Below are 17345 nucleotides of genomic sequence, written 5' to 3'. Positions count from 1 at the left end.
TCAGTAACAAATTGGCCTGATTGCTTTCCAGATTGCTGCTGAAGTGACTCTCAGTCATGTTGCATCTGGGGTGACACTTTGAGCATTTTAATACAGCCACCTGAGCTTTAAAAAACTTCCTGCTCCCATTCATCACCGGTCTCCTCTTCTTTTTCAGTTCCTGCATCTGTCTTGGTCTTATCCTGCTCCTTATATGTTCTTATCTTTTTTAGGTGTTTGGTTTTCTGTTGATGTGTCTTCATTACAGGTGTCTGAGAAATGTACAAACAGACCTTCATCAGAGGATCTACAAGCTCAATTAAAGTTCACGGCTGTTGTTAATGTTAAATAGTCACAAAAATGCAGCCTACACTTAGGCCCGTAAATATTTGGACAGAGACATTTTTTTTTCTAATTTTGGTTCTGTGCATTTCCACAATGAATTTTAAGTGAAACAACTCAGATGCAGATGAAATGCAGACTTTCAGCTTTATTCAGTGGGTTGAACAAAAAGTTTGGATAAAAATGTGAGGAACTAAAGTATTTTCCTAAACACAACCCCTTCATTTCAGGGGCTCAAAAGTAATTGGACAAACTCACTGACTGAAAATAAAAGGTTCATTTCTAATAGTTGGTTGAAAAACCTTTTGCTGGCAATGACAGCCTGAAGTCTTGAACTCATGGAGATCATCAGATGCTGGGTTTCCTCCTTTTTAATGCTCTGCCAGGCCTTTACTGCAGCGGATTTTACTTCCTGTTTGTTTGTGGGCCTTTCTGTGCAAAGTTTAGTCTTCAAAAAAGTGAAATGCAGCTCAGTTGGGTTAAGATCAGGTTGTTTGCATTAATAAACTCCTGGGGTGCTTTGGCTGTATGTTTTGGCTCATTGTGTATCTGTATTATGAAGCGCCGCATAATCAATCTGACTGCGTTTAGCTGGATTAAAGCAGACAATCTCTGAACATTTTAGAATTAATTCATCTGTTTCTGTCCTGTGTCACATCATCAGTAAACACGAGTGTCCCAGTGTCACTGGCAGCCATGCATGCCCGAGCCATCACACTGCTGACGCCGTGTTTTACAGATGATGTGGTGTGCTTTGGATCATGAGCTGTTCCACGCCTTCTCCATACTTTTCTCTTGCCATCGTTAGAGGTTGATCTTGGTTTCATCTGTCCAAAGAATGTTTGCTGGATTGTTTAGGTGGGATTTTTTTTTTATTTATTTTTTTTTTAGCAAAGTCCAGTCTAACCTTTCTATTCTTGAGACTTATGAGTGGCTTGCATCTTGCAGTGAACCTTCTATATTCACTTTCATGCAGTCTTCTCATTATGGTGGACTTGGATATCGATGTGCTTATCTCCTGGAGAGTGTTGTTAACTTGGTTGGCTGTTGTGAAGGGGTTTCTCTTTTCTATGGAAATGATTCTGTGATCAGTCACCACTGATGTCTTCTGTGGACATCCAGGTTTTTTTGTGTTGCTGAAATCACCAGTGCTTCCTTTCTTTCTCAGGACGTATCAAACTGTAGATCTTGCCACTTCTACTGTTTTAGCTATTTCTTGGATTATTTATTATTGTTTTTGCAGCAACTCCAAGCCTTTAATCTGCTTAACTGATAATAACACAACAAAGAAATTGCCCACACCTGCCCAAAAGTCAAATGTCCAATTACTTTTGGTCCCTTTTAAACAGAGGGTGGCACATGTTAAGAAGCTAAAACTCATAAACCCTTCATTCAATTTGAATGTGGATACAGTCAAATAAAAGCTGAGACTCTACACATTATGTCGATTATATAGCTATAATTGGAATATGTTTCAGTAAACAGTTAAACAAACAAAACTTATGCCAGTGTCCAAATCTATGGACCTAACTGTATTTGTTAATGTGCACGATCACCAGTTTCCCATTTTTCTTTACAGACGAGCCAGCTTTGGGAGCTAATATATTTCAGTTTGAGGCTTCCCCAAACCAAGTCATTTTATTCAAAAAGAAAAAAACAGCAAAAACAAAACAAAGAACCAAAGTGTAAAAGGAAAGAAAGTAAAGAACATGTAAAAATGGTTCCAGTTTAGTGTGGGTGTTAAACTGTCATCTCCAGTTTGAGGGAAACATTGACCTACGCCACCAGCAACAGTTTTTAAAGCTGTACAAACTTAACTTTGTGTCCATGGACACAAATCTAGAGAATTCCGAGAAGATAAAACTCTGATGAAAAATCATGTTCATATTGTCCAGGAACATGGATCAATAGATTAACAGTTTTCATTTAATAAACTCCCATAAGACTAGTTTAACGTTTAATGAATCATTTGCTTTTGTCATGTAAACTTGAGTGCTGAGTTGAAGTACCATTTATATGTCGTATTATGTCCTGGTGATTAAATAAAACCTAATTATAAAAGGTCATAATGCTGAAGAATAATTGGGTAGCGCTTCATAATAAGGCCTATGACTAAGGGTGTAATATCTCTGTAATTAAATGGAATTTCAGTGTATTTATTTGAAATTACAATGTAATTATACTTTAATGAAAAGTTAGTACAGTAGAAGAATGGCCAAACATGTCAGGTTTCTATAGGAAAGAAAGAAATAATCTGCATTGCTCTACAAATGCTCACAAACTTCATTCCTCAACACTGAGAGAGACTGATAGAGTTATACAGAAAATGATCACTTCAATTTATTGCTGGTAAAAGAATTGAGTTTTTCATATTACTGCAACTGTGTGAAAACGTTCCTTTTCATATAACTGTGTATATTCAGTCAGCCAAAACTGCTTAGAAAGTTCACTTATTTTCATTATAACAGCTCTGACCTGAGATGGCTCAAGTGCAATTATTTTGGTCCCAGTCTGTTTCAGTGTTTCCTACACATACACCATGTATATAGTTCCACTCACATATGTATATATATACACTGCTTTTTATTTTATTCTATTTATTTATTTATTTATTTTCCACCTTCGATGTATATTGGTTTCTCTTTTTTTTACTTTAGCACCTTTGTGGTCCAGCTACCCAATTTCGCTGTGCAAGAAACTGCACAATGACAATAAAAAGCTCTAAGTCTCTAAGTCTAAGTCTAAGATGAAATGGTCTCCGGCACTGGGACATTTGCAGTCAAGCCTCTGAGTTCTGCGTGTTGCATGTTAACGTGCAAATTTACCTAGAATTTCACATTTTAGACAAAATGTAACAAAAATGGAATCTACACATTCAGAAACTTGCAAGTTGAAAACTTTTACTAACGTAACCAAACATCAACCAAGCACAACAACATTCAAATCAGCTAATCACCTCTCCTGCATCTTGAAGGCTATTATTTTGTAACAAAAAGCAAGTTGTTTCCCTAACAGCTGTTACTCTGTGTCGTTGTTTCTGTGTCAAATATATAAACACTGCACAGCAGTATTCAAGGACTCTGAGTTTCTTAAAGAATGTATTTGAGCATCTAATTAGCTGTTCCTCTGTATGCTTGCCTGACTCTAACAGCTTTGTGTTTCCTGTCAGCAGAACTGGTGACTAATTAATCATTAGCCTCCTGGATGAGGTCTCTCATCTGTGTTGCAGGAAGATATAGAACATCTCATTACCAGAATTTATCACATTAATGTGTTGCTGTAAAGGGAACCTGACCTCTGTCTTTAGCGATGTTGGTTGGCCAGTTCTCTACTTTTTTAATACACAGACTGAAATAAAGGTTAATGAATCGATTGTCATGAATTCATATTTGTAATCACCGGAGGAGAAATAACATCTGTCACGTGCTAACATGCTAAACTAAGACGAGAACTGTACAAAACATCATCAGATTAGCATTAGCATATATTAAATTATAATGTATGTATAGTTGAAGTGTTGTTTCACACACTTTCTTGTTTCAGTTTTTATTTTGATCATTTTTTACATCTTTCTGTGTTTTTCTGTGAAAAACCACTGAAAATCAGCAGCACCGGTGGTTCCTAGCATTTTTGATCCCTGGGATTGGTTGGTACATGTTTTTGTTGTTTCCTGTTTTACTTCAACAGTTCCTCTCTCTGATTGTCTGCACTGTTGCCTACTCTCATTTTAAATCCGAACTTGTCGTGTAATGTGTATATCTACACTGAAAGTGTTGTGTTTTAGTGGAAAATAAGTCTTGAGAAAAACACACTGAGAAAAAACGTTATCACGTGATGATGAGCTGGTCCTCATCATCACGGAGTCGGAGTAAGGGATTCTCCCCCTTTTTAAGTGAAGGCAGCAGCACAGAGAATTCCATGGCTTGGCCCGGCTGCATGGTCGCTCACGGGAGCTTATTTGAACTCTGGTTGCCAGGGTTGGGATCACCTATGAGTATGGATGGGAACTGATAAGACCTTATTGATTCAAATTCAGTTGTGAGTATCACTTATTGATTTGCAGCATTTGCGGCAAAGACATTACAGTAGTTCAAATTAATTGCATGCTGTGCAGTCAAATGTTTGTGCATGTTGGAGGTATTTCCGCTCTTTGTTGGGATAAGTATTGGGGTCATCACGCACCAACCCAAATCTGTGAGCGACGCAACCATTACAGGTGGTATACTGCAGCCTGAGGAGGCGCATACAAAGGCATTCAGTGTGTGACTGCTCTAGTTTGGACACATTCCTCCTGATTGTATAAATGTCTCCTGTTTGTTATTCATTCCTGCTGTCTTACTATTTATATTGTATTCCTGAACAGTTGCCATGGAGCACCCATTATTTTGTTGTACATGTACAGTGACAATAAAGGGCTATTCCTCAGTAACTCAGTCATTTAATAACTCATCAGTCATGATGTCATGAGTCATTGTGGACATCCACAGTTACCACTTCATGCATAATGCACCGTATATGGATGTGTGCATGTACATGTCTATACTTATAGATATTTAGTACTTACATAGTACTAGTAGTAGTAGAATAGTTGAAATGTATTACTTGCATATTTTCCACACCCCCTATCCATAACACATTGTGGGTATGTGTGTACATAGGACCTCAGCTACTGTTGTATATATTGTATCATCTTATTTATTTTGTATTTCTTGACTTTATATGCTGCTATACTCTCTGTATTCTTCTGCTGTCTGTACCTGAGCTGTGGTAACGCACACATTTCCCTGCCGTAGGATCAATTTACTAATGTACTAATGTAAAGTCTGTTCAATTTAAATCTATTCTTTTTCAGCTACAGAGCACTTGTTGCAGTGGTTTGGCGGGTAAGATGTATATATTTGTTTCCGAAAAATTGGAAAAATCGAAAAATCAAAAGCAGCGAATTCAAATTCAAATTACATGATCAGGTCTTTAGCCTTTGTCACAGTGTCTGTGGATCCCTCAGATGGTCTCCTCTGTGGTTACCTTTGGATTCTTTGTTTATTTTTGGACTGAGTTACTGGACTTTGTGCTTGGATGTCTTGTGGGGTTTTTGTTATCTCAGTCTGGTTTTCTGCATTTGCGTCCTTCGTCCTGCCACGTGATACTTAAAAGTACTCAGTGCTGTTGAACAAGGTATTGAAATGCAAACAGATTCCTAAAAATGTACATAGAAATCTCTTTAACTGATCAAAATATTTCCATTGCAGAGAATGGCATTAAAAGCATATCTGCATTGTGTACGTGTGTATTGCATATGGACATATCTATTATATTTCAGCTATGTTCACTTTACAACTGAATGAGTGCATTCATATTTCTTGCTCCACTGGACTGAAATGGAGGCACTGCTCTTCACTTGTCTGTTCCCATGGTGAAGGTCTGGCGATGTCCACTGATGAGTTTTTCCCCCATTACCAAAATATGTGCTTTACTGATGGTGAGCTGATTGAACATGCTCATCAGCTTCTATGTAATTCAGTTTTTCCCTTTTCCCCCCCTTGCAGAGTTAATTCATTCAGCTACTTAATAACGTGATAGTAAAGCGTTCATCCATCATTCATTCATTTCTCAACTGTTGGAACAAATACTTGTTATCTTTGTTGCCACTGGTGTTTGTGGTATAGCAACATTACACTACACCCACTTTTAGTCCTGAGAGCCAAAACATAATTATCACAAGAAAAATGTTTTCGGCTCCTGGTGCATTAGTTGTTGTTCTGGCCTATGAAAAACATCTGTTACAGCAGTCAGCATAACAGCGCATGATCCTAACTGTGGAGTCCTTCTATGTGAAATGATAAGTGAACACATTCATAGCTGTGTATTCTAGATGTGCTGGAGCATATGTCCACAAATCCACGCTCCACTTACAGCAAGTCAATAAAACTTCATGTGAAAAGGCACGACTTATGTTGGGTGTTTATACTACTTGTGTCAGGTTGGCACTTATATAAATATCACATTTAATCACTTATGGTGCTGAATTAATTAGATTTGTTGTGCACTGTTGTTTCTGTGTAAGGCTGTTTACTGACCCTGCAGGGCTGGGCATTAATGACCCGGCTCTCCATCATCAGCCAACATACTCAGAGCCTAATTTGTTCACATTATAATCAGCCGTAAACGCTGCCTTTTCTTTGGCCAGCTTACAGTCAGAGCTCTTTGCTGACCCCAGCATTTTGCTGTGATGGGGGTGGCAAGACAAGATGCTACACAAAGCCTTGATTAATGATATATCCTGAAACGTGACAGTGTCATTTACAACCCCCGAGACACCCAGTAGACTCTGCTGTCTGGCAAATAGAGGCAGGATTTCGTATAGCCAATGAAGACTTAATACACGCAACTACAGAGCTGGATGATTATTGCCATGGAATCTAATGCTGTGAATTTAACCTGCTCCAGAGGAGGTTGTGTTCCCGAGCTACAGCTCAGAAGGTAAAAAAAATAAATGAATCACTGCCTACTGACCTGTTTTCCTGTTGGTTGCAGCAATATTACAATATTCTTGTTGTTCTATAAGCATTAATATACAGTCTTAAATCCCACCATATCTATTTTTACTTGCTGACCTTACATTGGGTTTGCACATAGATTTGAAGTCTTTACATTTATTCTTTGTTTGCTCTCAGACGGCTAAAATCAAGGATGCAGATGTAATAATTAAAACTGTGTTTTAAATATTAATTTGTTACTTAAGTATAATCCATCAGATTCTCCTGTGTCTGTTAACTTGGCATTGAAAGTTTGGATTTAAAATCATAAAGCTAAACAGTGGCTCAGTTGTACAGTAATGTAATTTGTTGTTTTTTTAAATGTATGTTGTAAAGTAATGGCTGCACGGTTTCAGTACATTTTCCTGAAGATGGATGTTAGAGAGTAACATAATTTAAACTACAAGTAAACCAAAACTTAAAATTGAAACAACAGTATAAAAGTATGTGAAAAACTCCACATCAGGTCCCAAAGTCAAATGAACACTGTGGCATCACTGAGAGTTAAAGATTTCCACACTTTTGGGCTGTGCCCTGAATATTTCTACCAGTCACAAAGAAGAGGTGAATATGAGAGGACATGAGTCTGTTTATAACTAGATTTCCATAGTTTAATATGGCTTGTTATCCCTCCTGTTACCTCTGTTGTATTTCACAAGGAGAGAAAAGAAAGACAGCTAACATCACCCAGAGATGGAGAAAGATAAGAAAGGTTAGGGTAGATGTAGCAGAGATTCAAATGAATTTTAGTTGATGATGCTGATGATCCACTGACTGAATTCCACCTTCCTAGCAACTTTATACCATCTAGAAAACAGACAGCATAAACAGGGTACTGTCAGTAGAGGATGGAAATCAGCCAGGACAACTCATGAAACATCTGCCCACATCTGCTTTAATTAAGTTATGTACATCCACAGAGAGCAGCAGGTCAGCTGATCACAGCCTGCACACTAAGATGATCTACTGGAGCTCACATTAGAGATGATTGTGAGTTATGAGTTATTTTCCTCACACTGAGCCATTACAAACAATTTCAGGCTTCGTCCACCTGCTGAATCCACTTTAACCTCTGACTGTACTGATTTAACTGTTTAGAGGCAAAGTCACCCTCTACAATGTAGGCAACAGGAAATATACTTTTTATTTTCCTTCTTTTTCTTCAGATTCAAGCTGAGTACGATTACAATTTAAAAACATTAGACTACAGTTTGTATTCCTATCTAGTGAATTTTATCATTATGTTTCTATAGCAAACGGTTCAGTCAGCTTTGCACAAAAATAGAAACTTCCTCCAAAAAGCTACTTTTTACTTTCTTACTTTGAGCAAAGAAGTTGAATCAGTACTTCAACTTTTACTGGAGAGGTTTTAACAGTAGTATTGGTACTAGTACTTAAGTACAGAATGTCTGTACTTTTGCCAACTCTGCTGACTTATGTGGGAACAGGAGAGATGGGAAGACATTCATCCTGTCAGGAGAGTTACGCCCATTTATGTGCTGTTATAACGTCGGTTCTCGGTGCTGCTATTCTTTGTTTGCTGCCTGTCTTTTTTTTTTCTTTTTCTTTTTTACATTTACCAAATTGGTACCATTAAAAGCGTTCCACATTGCTTATTAGCAGCATTGATTTGTAATGTGTGGCTCTACGGACAGCTGCCAGTGCATTACTGTGAAACTGAAGCAAAAGATATTTCTCAGGGACACTCTGAGAGGATTTATTAGACTTACTGTTTTTTCTGTTTTTAGTCGTCCTCTAAAGACTCTGTCCTGTAACTGAAATGTTTTAATGCGATGTTTAATTGACATACACGGGATTTTACAAAAACGCTGAGAGATGCATTAAAACCTTCATTCACATTCTTGTGCTGAAACCGAAAGCAGAGGTTCTTCATATGCTTCATGATGGTTCATACTCCAAAGGGGTGAAAAACTTCACTTTGCCAAAATAGAACTTACTGAATTTTAAACCAGTTACAGAATGATTGATTTTGGTATTGATTTCTGATAATATCCCCACCCTGCACAAAGTCCACAATCTCAGACACAAATACACAAAGATGCTTTTGACCATAAAATGATGATGTGAATGTGGCCCATGTGGTCTTCAAAGCCACGTGTCTGTATCTGTGGACCATTTGGACATTAAATTCACATCAGTTTTAGATCCCTGACTGTTACACAGAAACCAAACAGCTGAGTTCACAACATCCAAGCCAAACATCAGCAGCCCAACAAGGAGCATTTTAGCAAAATGAAGGAGCTTTGGAGTGCAAAAGCATAATTTAGTTGTAGTCATAATTTAGGCGTCTATATACTTTTGGTTTTAGTCTAACTTTAGTCGACTGAATATCATAAGATTACAGTAGATTAAATCTGAAGTTGACTCAGTTGACTAAAATCTAAAAGTGCAAAAGTTTTTTGTGTTTTTACCAGTGAAATTTATTCCACACAGTTTACAAAGTTTATTATTTTCCTTGACATCAAATCTGAAATGTGTCCATATACCTACTCTTCCTTTCTCCCACTTGTCGTGTTTTTATGAGGAAGTGGGACCATAAGCATGGATTTATAGTTTCCAAAAAGTGAAATAAAAATTGTACAGTTTTCAGGGCAGATCCAATGTGCACGTCTAACCTTAATGCACTGGGAGATTCCTTCTGATTGGATCACTTCCAAACTTGTCCCACCTTTCAACACAACTTAATTTGTTCTGACTGAATCTAGTCTCTGTGCAATATTTGATCCCATATTTATTCATGTGTGTTAATCCATTTCATCAAGATTTTGTCCCCATGCATCAGTTTTTTGATCATCGTGTTTTCATCAGGAAAAAAAAAACAGGTTGAAAATCTACAATGAAAATTGTTGGTCTGTGAAATTAACAGTGGTGAAACATGAGTTATCCTTCAAGGTCCTTTGAATTATTCTTTGAGAGCTTCAAAGCATAATTCTGTGACATCCTTAGATGATGTCGCAAAACTCGCAAATTTCTGCTCTCAGACTCTTTTTAGCTTCTTTTCCCGGCTGAGCCAGCCAACACAATCGCATGATCCTCCTAAAGTACAAGAAAAATGAAATTGTCTCTGACACGTCAACCGAGTAATTCAGTGCCCGATAAGATGGTGTAAACAATAAACCTATTAATAAGAGCACTTAGAAGAAAAGCAATAAAATTAAATAAATAGTGTAAGCATTAAATGGTTAAAATATGTCAGTGCACTTGCCCTGATCAAGTTAAGTTCATTCTTTACGACTGACTTACACACAACACCTCCTGTTGTGTAATACGATGCAAAACTACCGATTTCAGTTCTGGATTCATTCATTCACACATAACCATCTAACACTCCAATCTGTGTGTTTCACAGTTGTACAGGAAAATGAACTCAGATGGGCAATCGGCCAGATTTACATAAAATGTACAGAACTTTATGATTACGCCTGAGTTTCTGTCTCAAGCATCAAAATTGGTTAATCGTCCTTTTTTCCTTGGTCATAATGAGCCTGTGGCGGCAGCTAAGCCTATAGGTGGACTAACTGGTCTACATATATCCATGTGTTTGGCTTATATATAGCAATATACATGCCAATGAGTCTAGCCTACCTTATTTTTTGCCATTTGATGAATAATATAATTTATGCTTGTTGACATTGAATCTTGCCTGAAAAATCATTTTCATTTTCTTTTGAGAAAAAAACAGAACCTCTTTGTATGCAGAAGGAAAAAAATGCAGATTATTACATTAACAACAAAGGTTTTGGTGTCAACACATGAGAAGTGCGACTATGCACTGACATTCATCAGGCAGCAACAATCTACAGGCTCACATACACACTATTTTCAGTCTCCTCTGGAGAGTCAGTAAATCTGTCAGCAACATATTTACCCTCCTTCCTTCACTGCATTTAGACAAAAGTGGGAAATCTATAATTTAGAGTGAATGTACCATGTTCAACATTTTTCCAAAAATACAAAAACAAACAACAACAACAAAAAGCACAATAAGCTACAGCTCTTCATCGCACAGAGACTCCTGGATCCATCAAACATCATAAAATGATGATGCACTACATCCTGGACGCTGTCTGGAGGGGATTCAGTTCAGCTTTCAGCCAGAGGGCTTTCATCACTGCAGTGCCATCGACTCTGCTAGGAATGCCTCCCTCAGTTTCAATTTCAGCCACCATTTCGGAAATCTCTTCAGCCCTCAGACTCCAAGAGATTATTCTCTTAAAGGGGATCATCACTCAAATTAAAAATTAATGTTTCTCCTGTGCTGGATGGCAGTACCCTGAATATTGATGAACCTGAATTCTATCCCCAGGCCAGGAACCGCATCAGACTCGGACCAGGATGGAGTTAAAAGCAGGCCCATATTTAGTGTGTCTACACTTGTCATCATAAAATAAAATAAACCTCTGAATTAACCACGTTTAGCTGATGGTAATTTGAGTTTGTTTTGTTTTTAACTTTGACGTCCTGAATAGAGACGTGGTCTTTAAAAAAACCAAAAAGGAAATATTTCATCATTATGATGTCATATATTAGCTATATATTACATTATTATATTATATTATTATATATTAGCATATTTACCCCCCCTTCTTATCATGCTAAAATCATTTAGCATGAAGGGAAAAGTACATTTGTCTCTGTCACTTCTGTAAGTCACGTCTGCCTCCTAGAATTGTTTTAATTCTTTGTAGCATAGATTCAACAAGGTGTTTAGACGCTCTTCAGAGATTTTGATCCATCCGAGCAAAACTAAAAATAACACACACGAAATGGGAGACTATCAAAATAAAACAGGAAGTAACACACATTCACACACACTAATACTCAAACTTGACACTGGGCCATGGGATGAAAAGACATGGAGACATGAAAGACTGGGGAAAAACACAGGGAGATGAACATGCAAACAAAGGGTAAAAAACACAGGGACAAAACTAAATAGGACGAGAGTCGTAGACAGCCACGGAGACAGAAAACAGGGAGAATAGACAGACGTGATTCATGACTGAAAGGATGACGAAGCACAGAGATGAGACTGTCCAGTCTGTCACGTAACAAAAGTAAGAACCATAAACAGCAAACTAGAAAATAACTAGAACTAGAATATGTTCAGAAATATAGAACAAAACTCAAAATGACAAGCATCATGCAGAGGCTACGGACTTGTCGACTGCACATCTGTGATGTGAATTTCCCATTCCTCCATGTTTTTGCAGTTATCAAACCCAAAGTGCAAGTTGAGATCAAAGTTAAGAGTTTAAAAGATTTAGTTACAGAAGTTAAAGAGATAATGATGGGCAGGCAGACTGTGAAACAGGTAGGTTTCTGTAGACAAGAAAACAGGCAGTAAATGCATGTTTGTTAGTGCCAACATCTCCAAACCTAAATCACCATAGGTGTCTACCAACGTGTAAATCTTTACTTGCACTCTTCCTGCTGTCCTGTCACAAATCACCCCTGATACTTCTCTCCATCTACACATCATCTATCTGTCAGCCTGTCTGTCACCACAACAAACAAGGAGGGGATCAGAACAGATCCCATTGGGTTGGTTTAACCCATGGTACTCTGGAGGCAGTTGGAAGACCAAGCACAGTGCAGCTCTTGCATTAGCTGAAGTGACCCAGGAGGGGAAAGCGGTGCTTTAAATACCTGCTGTATTGTGCAGGTGAGGTGCTGCTGACTTCAAATGAGGATGTAGTTGGATGGTGAAGGGAATACTTTAGTGATCTCACTCACTGACGCACGTTCTGTAGAGGAAGCAGCGAGGGGGATGACTCACCCATCAAGAGCAGCTCACGATTATTACTGTGGATAATCATTTGGGTAATCTATTAGCAATGATTTAAAATGATATAAACTTTCTACTTTATGAACTCTACATCATTTCTGCTTCAAAAAGTGAGTGGAGAGCTGGGGGAACTGTCTCAAAGAGAGGAAATGGGTCTGCAGCTTCAGAGGAAGGAGCTGCAGCTGCAATGGTAGGAACCATCTTTGTAACAATGTTTCATCAGTGAGACGGTCGCAGCAGATGGCCCCGCCCCTCCCTGAGCCTGGTTCTGCCGGAGGTTTCTTCCTGTTAAAAGGGAGTTTTTCCTTCCCACTGTCGCCAAAGTGCTTGCTCATAGGGGGTCATATGATTGTTGGGTTTTTCTCTGTGTGTATTATTGTGCGATCTACTGTACAATATAAAGCGCCTTGAGGCAACTTCTGTTGTGATTTGGCGCTATATAAATAAAATTGAATTGAATTGAATAGACGTCTTAAGCTGTCTTCAGTTTTGCTGAATGTAACATGGCTGACCTGCTTAGTCTATTAAAGCAGAGCACAAGTTCAGCCATACATTCTCAGGACACTGATAACATGAGCTATTATTACTATTATTATTTGCAACATTTGTCAGTACATGAAGTGATGCATAGTGCTTGAGGTTTGAGGCATAGATTTTACTTAATGGACTGAGTTGACCTACAGGTTCTAGCCATCTGAAGCGGTCTGAGCCACCTGAATGGCTCAAACCACATCGCTCTAAAGGTGCTGCGAGCCAAAGCTTGTGCAAAAGTGACACAAGAAAATACCCAGTGATGTCAGCCTGTTATTGCGTCATAGTGATGGTGCAGGGCGTCAAATTGAAAAAATATGACGTACAGGTCCCTCCTTGCCCTTTCATATACGACTCTATATGGTTTCTTGTATTTTTTATTTCTTAAAGGTCAAACGCTTACCCAACCGAGGCACTCGCGTCATATCATGTTTGGGGTCTCTATCTTACAATATAAAGCACCTGCAGTGACTATTGTTGTAATTTGGTACAATATAAATAAAATTGAAGTTAGGCTTTATGATCATTTAGAATATTCCCATTGGTCTAATACTGTTATATGTAAGTTTGGATATTTACTGTGGTTATTGTGGTTTCCTGTACACACTTTGTCAATCCATTGATCAAAATGTAGCATTACTGATACATTTATACCTTTATACTGATTCCATTAGTTACAGAAAAGCTCAGAAAGCACTGCTGCTTCTTTAGAAAGAAAGATCAAAATATCTCCTGAATGTTTTGTGAATATAAACACACCAAACCTCTTTTTACTGCGGAGAAATTTTTAGGCAGTAACTAATGAACTAAACTTGGAGAAGATTTCTCAAACTCTCAACCCTTTTTCTTTTGGGGGCTAATATTTCGTCTACATTCCCATTTTTAGTTCCTTTAACTGAGACTCTTCAAATTACCTTTGCATATGAATTATTGTAAATGAATTGGCTTATCTCTAGCTTATCTAACATGCCTTATTCACCCATTCACACACACTCATAAAAGCACTTTGTGTTTGCTTTCTATAAACACATTGGATAGTAATGTGGGGTTCAGCATCTTGCCCAAGGATATGTTACTCTGCAGACTGGAGATTTATTTATATTTATATTATATTTGGAGATTTAGATTTATTTGTCTTTGCTGTTTGACTCCAGTGTGTAGATTCGTCCATCAGCTGATGCTGTGGTGAACAGCCATGGAGGTGTAATGGGTCCTGACCACTCTCTTTGAACGAACAGAAAGAGAAAGATAAATAAAATATTTATTATTTTATGGTATCTTTGGGCACTTTTTCATACATTTCGAGCCTGTGCTAGCATCCAGAGCAGCTGTGAGAGTTCAGTTCGTTATTAGTTACTTTTATGAAAAAGATTTTCTTTTTTAGAGATAAGAGATAACTCTTTATTGTCATTGAATAAAATAATAATAATAAAAAGAAGAAGTGTGTGTGTGCATTGCACATTGTTATTATTGCACATTAATTATCATTCTTGCACCTTGTTGTAAATTTAAAAATTATTATTGTTATTGTTGTTACCCCCTCCGAAAAGTCCAGGGAGGTAGCCAATCAGGTGCTAACAGCCGTCCTTGAGTCTGTTTGTCCGTGACCTCAGCAGCCTGAACCTCCTGCCAGACGTAAAAAGAAAAGTAATCTGATTGGCAGCTTCTAAAGTAGTAGCACTTTAATCACAATAACTTATTGCAGGCTGTCAAAGGACAAATTAATTAAATTAATTAAATACATTAAAAATGAATTATATTAAAATTATATTAAAAAAAGCTTTAAAAACACACTGGTTAGGTTTGTGTTGGGTTACGCTGATGTCATCTTGCTGCAGTGTTTTCATCCCAGAACATAAAGTTCATAAATAGTACAAACCCTGAATGAGCAGCAGAAGGACACATGCTCATCTCTACTCACACCACAATGAATTGAACATGACACCAAATCATATCTTCAGTATGTTCCATCGTGTAACTTTATGAACTTTTGTCATTCGTGTCTTTCCATAGCCAGCGAACAGCAACATGCTAGCTGTCTGCGGTTGTTCATGACCGAAAACATTTTTTTCCTTGTCAGCTCCCGGCTGAGTACAAACAGTGCACACACTTCGGTTACACAGCACACCAGATCAATCAGGAATATTTCTTTAATTTCTTTTCACATGACATAACTGCCACATGAAAGCATCAAAAGAAAGTTTTTAGCACCCGAAGAACACGGAGGTTCTGCATACCAGTAAAATGAAATACACATTCCCTTCTTCATTTTCCGCTGCTCTGAATATATCACAATGGCCTTCTAACAGACAATCAACAAAAGCCCATAAAATGGCTCTAACATTTTTTAACTTCAGTGAGTCAGAAGAATAATTTGGCTTGTTTTAAAAGCTCTAAGGACAGGGCCCAAACGCTTAAGGAATTATGCTAGGACAAGCTGAAAGAACCTTTTGTTGTCGTTACTTCCTCTACGGCGGTATTCAGTTCATGCTTCCAGTGTCGCCTCACCTTATCATTGTGTTTCTTTCAGGAGGGAATGTCAACTGTGAGTTAAAGGGAAAAAAACGGCACTTTTGACTTCTTGCTAAATGATCTTTCTCATAGCATACTTGACTAAAACAAAGCTAGCATACCATCAAAGAGCATCTTCATACCCCACCAACACACACAGAGAAAGAGAGAGAACAATAAAAGAGAAGCATCACAGTCTTCCAGCAAAAATGATTATAACCTTTGACACCTGTTCCATTAAAAAACACAAAAAAACCACTGAAAAAGAGCGAAACAACGAGAGAGAAAAGTGAAGGGAAGAGATGTAGAAATTTGCAGGGATAAAACAGGATAAAAATATTGGGAAGAGAATAAGATGGAAGAGAAAAGAATAGACCAGAGCAGCAGAGAACAGAAACGGTGGCTCTTCTAAGAGCCTTTGGGTTCACGGGTAAGAGGATCAACTCTGTAGAGTGTAATAAGAACGTAAGGTGGCTGAAAAGAATTATAAAACCATTAAATACATGGAAAGAAAGCGACTGGACTTCTTTAAGTTTCCTGGAGTCGTTTCACGTCTCATCCAAGAAGCTTCTTCGAGAAACTTAATAAAAACAGTTCTGATAAACACATTTGCAAAAACATCGAGAAGCTCAGTGATTAGCCTCACCTTTCTTTTTACCACAAAATGTGCAAAGTTCTTCATCCCACTTGAGCATATCCAGCTATGCATGGCTGGACTGGAGGTGATTGGAGTAAACAGTGTACATGACCTGAAATGTCACGATCGAGAGCATCAATGGAATTTGGTTACCCATTCAGTGTAGAAGGCAATTCAGCTTCCAGTAGAAGTAAGTCTTTAGGTTTCTAACCCTAATACTTTTAAATACACTTTGTGTATATTTTACAACAAAGGTCCAATATCCCCTACTCCCCCCGTCTACATGAAAAATGGCTAATTTTCACAATTTTCACTTTGTATGTTGTGCTGATCCACTCGGCCCTGTGTGTGGCAGTTCTTTTCTGCAGGCGCAGAGAGGAGGTGTGGCATGTTTCTCATCAGTAACACTGACAACACCTGGGCTCTGTGTGCCAGCGCTCTAAAAAAAAGCCCTTAGAGCTTAGTTGCTGGGTAGCTTTCCGCCCTGAGATACCTTCTTTGGATTTTGGCTGCTTATTGGTTTCTCTCATGAAGAACATGGCATACACCATGTCTGCACTCATGCGCTCACTTATGTCACTGGCAACAAAGTTAGTTTAAAATAAACAGATTCTTAGTTGTATTTGTATGAATCTCCTTTGTTACCACGTCTGTGTGTCCCTGTTTGTGACTCGTCCTTTTTGTAGTCCTGTAACAACTCTGCCCCATCAAAGGAACAAAATGAGTTCAGTGTAGCCGGGATATGTTTCTGTTATGTGGATTCACTTAATGGTATACCTTAGCATTAACACTGAGGACCAATAATCACATGATGCTGGATTTCAACTTGTTAAGGTAACCTAGGTTTTCCCCAGGGTGCATTTACAATAAAGTTATCAATGATATTGATTATTGTCACAACATGTAAGCAGCTGATTTTTCAAAGTAAGTGTAAACGATAATATTGAAAAAAATGAAGAGTTGATGCAGATAAATCGGTGTGAGAGGAAAAGGACTGTCC

Source organism: Oreochromis niloticus, linkage group LG1, assembly GCF_001858045.2.
Source record: "Oreochromis niloticus isolate F11D_XX linkage group LG1, O_niloticus_UMD_NMBU, whole genome shotgun sequence".
Lineage (NCBI taxonomy): Eukaryota > Metazoa > Chordata > Actinopteri > Cichliformes > Cichlidae > Oreochromis > Oreochromis niloticus.
Note: the sequence above shows the minus strand (reverse complement) of the source record.